A 7,101-nucleotide genomic window follows, 5' to 3' on the forward strand; every position below is an offset into this window, starting at 1 on the left:
ATTTGTTTTTGATGACACAGGAGGTAACTGTTAGATGCACAAAGACAGGACAGGAGCTTGCCTTCTATCTTCATACTCAAAAAGTCTTTCCACTTTTTCAAAGATGGACAGTTAAGCAATAAATAATAATTTGGTAAAACACACTTAAATCTTGAGCAACTGTTTTCTAAAATCCATCAACACATGTAAATACACTTTGTATTAGGAAGATTTCAGAATCTATTTCTGTTATGGTCATAAAAAATACTGAAATACAAAAGTGTCTTTCTGTTTAAAGAACAATAAAATTTACAACTAAAAGCTTCTATTCTGCACAGAGAACTAAAAAAAGGTTGAGCAGCTGTTCTAGATCAAGGAGTTTAAATCCGTGTCTTCCTCCACAAAGAATGGCTGAGGTCCTAGGAATAAAGTTCGGGAGATCTCGAATTCCGCAGAGCTGACAGCAGGCTTCCCAGTAAATATCCAGCACCTCCCCTTTTGCATGGTAGCATCTCTGATCGCTCCTATGCCAGTATCTTTGTTCCTTTATACCATATCAGAGTACTGAATGCCCTTGAATTTCACTCCTGCTTGTGAGCAAAATCTTCTGCAAGTTAAAACATCAGGTGGACTTTCCTCTTACCTATTACAACTCCTGCAAGCCAGACTGCTTTATCTCGTAATTACCAAGGTGCAGTCTTTATTTTAACCTCTCATAAGGAGAAATTTCTATCACCATGTCCACAGAATCTAGTCAGGAATTATGAGTTTCACAGCTTTCAAACCTTTCCACATCATTTGAATGTACTATACAATGGCACATTTCAAAATGATGGCCTTCTTCAGTCAGCTATATCCATTGGAAGAAGTGGTGAGTGATTCAGTCCTCTCAGCCTAAATGTATTCTCCCCTTTATTCTTTTTCTTAATCGTTATTGCATATGGATACCTCTTGGAATTATGTAGTGCATGCACTTCAGTGCAAATCTATCATGTTCCAAACTTTAAATGAGAGGAATCAATTGAAATTTGCTTGGAAAAATGAAAAAGAAACATGGTGAAGAAATGTAGTGACAGAATTCACGATTCCAGACTTTCTACCTTTGTATAACATTCAGATTACGCTGCAGCTCAGCAGAGACTTCAGAATATTTACCTTAACTTTCCCCTTCACATGACAAACAGTTGAGTCTCACATTCAAAATTAGGCCTTAAACCATCAGTTTTCTCCAAAACAAGGATACTGCAATCAAAAGTGATACTTCAAATAAGCATTATCAAATTTCTTTCCACTTAAAAGTAGTGCGACGATATTTAAGTAAGTTTTTTCCCATCCATTTCCAATGACTCAGGTATCAGTTCTATATAATAAAAAGATGGGGTGTTTTTCCTTTACAGGCTTTAATAATTTAAAATATATCTTTCTAGGTTCTTACACTGCAAGCAAACTTTACCTAAAAGCCCCCTAAAGATGTGTTACCATAGGATCAAACATAGAACCTGACTTATGAAACAGTAGATCTTCTGTCCCATGCTGAACCCCTGCAGCTCTCTGCAGGCCTCCTGTAACTTTCCTTGGGGTCCTAGACCATGGTGGAACCCAGCTCACAGTAAGGGGAAGCAGATGCAGAAATCTGTGAAGCCTCTGGGATCCTGCCACCAGAGGGGAAAATATGAGCTTCCTATATTTGTCTCTACTTCAGAATGTCATTACTGGAATTCTTTAAGACTCTTTTTTTTAACTTTAAAAGTCCTTCTCATCTTGTCTTTGCAAGGCTATTTATGTGTGTACACATAAAATAGTTTCCCTAAAGCTTTTAGTTATGTCATACCAGAATTTCCACTAAAAAGGTCATCAGAACTGAATGCTTGTAGCTTTTAGCCACACAAAACAACACTGTGGTTTCTTGCCCCTACTGAAAACATGTGTTACATCTATATTTCCAATTCTGCAAGTCCTATTAAAGAGAAGAATCAGTTAAATTGTGCATTATCCAATTTACATACAAATCCTGTATTAAAAGCCTGATTTGAGCTAACAAAAGTAACAAAATATGACAGAAACTATTGAACAAATACGGTATCCAGTTACAGTCAGGTAAATCTGGAATAACAGCTTGAAACAAATAGCATGGCGTAAAGTCTGAAGTAATTGGGAACGGAACTTTGCCACCTGGCATTTACTCACTTCACTAAACCTAAAGCCCTGGAAGGGTCAAGCAATGAATAACCACATAATTTCTGGGAAGAAATGTCTAGAAACCCAGGATACAGAGGTGAAATGAGGATAAATGCTTTGCTTCCGTGCTGAACTTTCTGGATTTTGTTAGTCTAAGCCAGGACATGGATATCGCTTTAATATGCCATGAATATTTTCAGTGTGAAATTCCATTCATTTAAAAATAAGATGTGATTCATACAGAATTCACATGGCAGGGCCTGGAATTTTAAAGTAGCTTGGATATAACATGCAGATGTATAAACCTTTAAACAACTTTAGCTGGGATTTCTTTTTTCTATATAATAAACATAAATGTTTCAAAAACAGACTGTAAATACTTGGAGACCGTAGCATTTGTTTCTATATGTTTATATTTCAGAATAAATATTAAAGGCTCAAATCTGAAAAGTGAGAAGGTTGTTCACAGTAGTAGTCTCTTCAAGCTTAAAAACTTTTGTAGGGTTGGATTTGCACAACACGTGGCAAAGCATACCTACAGAAAAGGTATGTGGAAAATACCTTAAAAAGCCTGTTAAAGTTACAGAGAGTACATGCTTAAATGAGTGTTATCTAAAAAAATTTAAACCTTAATTAGTCTTATTACTTTTAACTATGTAAAATGAAACCCCCACTGAATAACACTGCCAGAATAACCCCGGAGCAAACCATCAAGCAAACCCACATTCACAAGCTCACAGAGTCGAGAGGAATCGCACGAAAATCCCAAAGCTGAGAAAAGTTCACCTCTTTCACAGAAGATAATGCAATTAACACACGCACTACGAACCAGCAATCGCGCCCTGTTCACCTGAGAGGAGAACCCCCCCCCGCCCCGGCGTCGGGCAAAGAGGGAAGCGGGCTCAGCTCCATCCCACCTTCCCTCCCTCCAAAAGGTACGCGTCGGTGCCAAGGTACAACCCCGGGCAGGCGTGGGATGGGGGAGCGCAGGCAGGGCACCCTGCGCAGCCCCTACCGCCACACGCCGTTCCCTACCTTTTACCCCTCACCGCCCGGGACCGACACCGCTTTTCTTCTGGATGCGGCGCGGGTGGGACAGGCGGGAAGGCGGCCAGGGGAGCTGCTGCCACCCCCCGCTCCGCGCTGGCGCCTCCTCCTTCCCTCGCTGTTCTCCTCCCCGTCACGCATCTGCCGGCCGGCCGAGGAGGCTGCCGGCGAGAACGGGGCGCTGGGGCCGGCTCCCCCCCTGCGCGCCCGCCCCGCTGCTGCGGGCGGAGGAAGCGGCGGCCCCGGGCAGAGCTGGGCGCGTGGGGTGGCCCCGCCGCCGAGGCCGCTGGCCCCGGGCAGGCAACTGCCGACGGCGCTGCGCCGCTGCCGCCTCCTCTTACAAAGGGCAAATTCATCTGACGTTTCGGTGGAAGGGCTCGGTGCCGGGCGAGTCCCACGGCTACCGGGGTTGGGGCAAGGAGGGGCGGGGGCGGGCGGGAATCGCACTCTGAAAAGCCTCTTCTGGAAAATGTCAAGTTATATCATGTCCTGTCGACAAATTATTACCAAGATCACCTTAAATTATTAGAAAGCCACAAAGTTTTCCTCTTCTCGTTTTTTGGGGTTTTATTATTTTTTTTTAAACACAGGTTGCCACTAGCAACATGCAATGCATGTGGAAAACCACCAGTTTCACTTTGTAGCTCAAAACTTGATGATGAGCTAAGTGCAAACGTGTCCTGGTGCAAAACAGTGATACCCTTGGAAATGTTCTCCATTTACAAGTTTAAAAAAGTGTAATTGTACATTGCCAACTGTATCGAAACCTATAGACCTGTCAAGCAGAAATTTCCAGACTCAAACCTTAAAGCCTACATGAATTGACAGTGTGTCTTTCTCTGAAGTGTGACTTACATAACATTTACATAGGTAACTGGCACATACGCCTGCTATTCATGGCAAAAACTCTCTCAAAAGTAGCGGGAGGCCAGGAACTGGGTGAGCACTCACCACAGGTCAGATTCTGTCCTTGCAGTACTTCACAAGGGAAACCGTGCTGCTAACAGAACTCCAACAGCGAGCGGCATGTGGGACCCCGAGGTGAAAGCCCAGCCCTGCCCTCGGTGTCAGCAGAGGGATGTAGGGAAGCTCACCGGACTGCCACCTGCAAGAGCTACATGCCAGCCCTTCAAAGTTCCTGGGCTCGTACCTGTAGATCTACATACTACATCTAAATACTTCATAGAAGACATAACAGCTGTGCAAGCTTTGACTGAACTTGCAGTTGCAGATGTTATTAAACACGCACAAAGCAGTAATATTCAAACCCTGCAGAGTAAGATTTAACTTCACAGTAACTGAAAGGTTAACCAAAATCCCAACATAGAGCTCAGTTTGACAGAGTACAGTGTTGTCATTCACACGCAGGTAGAAAATGTGACTTTATGTACTGTTTTGATTCATTGTCTATCTCTAATGTTTCTTATTACTTTAAAATTCTGTTCAATCTTTACATATACTTACCCTGAAGCATGGCCCAAATGCAAATTTCTAAAATACAGTGAAGCTGCTTAGATCAATTGACATCAATTACTCATTTCACGTTTGCGAGAACTTGTATTTACAAGGACAACTCTTTAAGCTTCTTAAGGGTAAGAAACAGATGACAACTGGGGATGATGCAATAGTCTGCTAATCCTGAAACACTTACATGGGGAATAAAAAGGGGAATGCAGGATGTCAGAAGCGAGCAGGACTCCCCCTACGAAACATTTTGCAAATCAGGTATTCTTATCAGTCAACAAAGGTAAAATATCTCACGCAAATATGCAGTGAACACTTGGAGATACTCAGGATACATCATTAATCACGCCATAACTTAACTACATACTGCTCAAATAGTTTTCAAGTTTCTCTTGTCTTGTAAATTGTATTAATTAGCTCACTGATTAGTTCATACTTAGATTCCTGCTTTCAGGAGCAATTCTATAATCCTCAGAATCAAAAGCAATGTAATGCTTCTAACATTAATAAAGATGTACTTGGCGTTTACACAGGACTTTTTCTCAGCGTTTCATAGACAAGCCAATTTGACATTTCTAGGAAATGTGTAGCCACTTGACTGTTACAGAGAAACTGAAGTGCGTATGTATATTTATATAACTCATACAAGAAGTGCCTAGATTATTAAAAATTAGCATCCCATAATTTCTTGCTGTGGTATTTTACTCTGTGGATAAAATTCATAATGAGAGTTACTGAGTACTTACTTTGATGCAGGGCACTTTCTCTGCATTCTACAGATGACCTTTTCTGTAATTTTGCCCACAGCAGACTTGCTAGTTTCTGCGTTGATGGCAGGACACTGCAGTCACCAGTCACTTTGGAAACAAAATAAATGCAGTCCTGGGGGACTTTGTACACTCTGTGAAGCCCGCACTTCTATTCCCAAAAGCTTCTCAAAAACTGCCGTATGCTCTATACTGAAAGCCAATCAACATTGCTTGCTAATAAAAGCTGCTCTGAACTAACCGAAAAGAGCTGTTTATATTAATTAACAGAGGCTGGTAACCATGCTTAAAATAGCCCTGCCTGCTGCACTCCAGCATTCAATACAAGCCTGCAATGTATCTTTCAAACATGTCAGCTGCTTCTTTTCACAGCACCTTCAAACCATGTTTCACCATTTAATTCTATTGAGTTACTACATCTAAGAAACATACCCTTTGATATCTAAAAGTGAGCCCAAGGTACCTCCAGGATAACTGTTTTAGGGAACTAGTGTTTGCAGATAGAACTAGCTGTCAAAACTAAGACAGTGTCCTTAACGTTGGGACTATGGCAGTAGTGGAGCAGCCTCTCTGTGATGGAATAAGAAGAGCAGGCTACAGTAAGCAGCTCTTGTATTAAGTCTAAGAAGCTCTTAGAATCACTTATCCCTTTCCAATTTAGCCTTCTACCAGAACCAAGGGTTTTTAAGTTGCGTTTAGTACCTTTCACTACACTGTGTAATCACCTTAGATAATGCTAACATTTTATACCAATATAATTCTCATTCAGGTCTTTCAACTTTCAGCTGAAACTGTATCATTAAATTAACTTCATCAAGTTGGGTGGAGAAAAGGCAGCAATACAGAAGCGTCAATACAGTGAAGCATCCCAAAGCAGTGTATTGAGAACAAGCATCCTTACTCATAGTAAAAATAAGAAGGTATATCAGTTTTGGTCTTTGCTCTTGAATTTAGCAATTTCCCTTTAACACATCTGAAATTTCCTTCTAACTAATTTTCCCCCTCCTTCTGCCAAATTCTAGCATTGCTGATTTTTTCTAAAAGTCTTTTTAATCCCCATTGTCTCAATCTTGTCTGGGAGATGCAACAACCAATAACAAAACTGTTAACAGCATACTCCATAAACTCATAAATCAAAAAGATACTATGAAGGGCAGAGAAGGTTTCAAAAGACAGAATCAAGAAAAGTTAGTTATTATAGCTGTTGAAGTTCTGCCAGAAGAAACCTGTGACAAAATGCAATTTACCTTCCCTAAGAGTATATCAGTTCCTAAAATATTGAATTCAGTCTATGCTTAAGGATCTCCCTGCTACTAAAGTGATGTCTTCACTAAAACGATCAATGAAGCCATTATCTTCTATTTCTCTTCAAGGTGCCGTTCTAGTGTGATATGTTTAGGACATTAACATAGGTAGTTTAATTAGGTAAATCATCTCCATTGGGTAAACACATCCCTCCTTACAAAAGAGAGAGTCTAATTTATCATCACAACCTGAAGCACAGCCTTTGGATTTCTTCTGCCACGATTCTGAACTAATCCAAACCTATTCATCCTATAGGAAGAAGTCTGTTGTCTTCAAACATTTGTCTTGTGCCATTTGCGTTGCCCTTGGCTTAATGATGAGATTATTTTTGCCTCCTTAGTGTGTGTTAACTTCAGGCTTG

General features: G+C 41.0%; 1 protein-coding gene across 1 annotated transcript in view; it reads right to left on the reverse strand.

Moving 5' to 3' along the window:
• RNF144B (ring finger protein 144B) overlaps positions 1-3,323 on the reverse strand; it is a 93,931-nt gene extending 90,608 nt beyond the window's left edge. The window contains exon 1 of the mRNA XM_074575829.1: positions 3,193-3,323. The gene's annotated coding sequence lies outside the window, so the exon portion shown is untranslated. The remainder of the gene's footprint in view (positions 1-3,192) is intronic.
• Positions 3,324-7,101: the final 3,778 nt, after the last annotated feature.

Source organism: Larus michahellis, chromosome 2, assembly GCF_964199755.1.
Source record: "Larus michahellis chromosome 2, bLarMic1.1, whole genome shotgun sequence".
In the NCBI taxonomy this organism is placed as follows: domain Eukaryota; kingdom Metazoa; phylum Chordata; class Aves; order Charadriiformes; family Laridae; genus Larus; species Larus michahellis.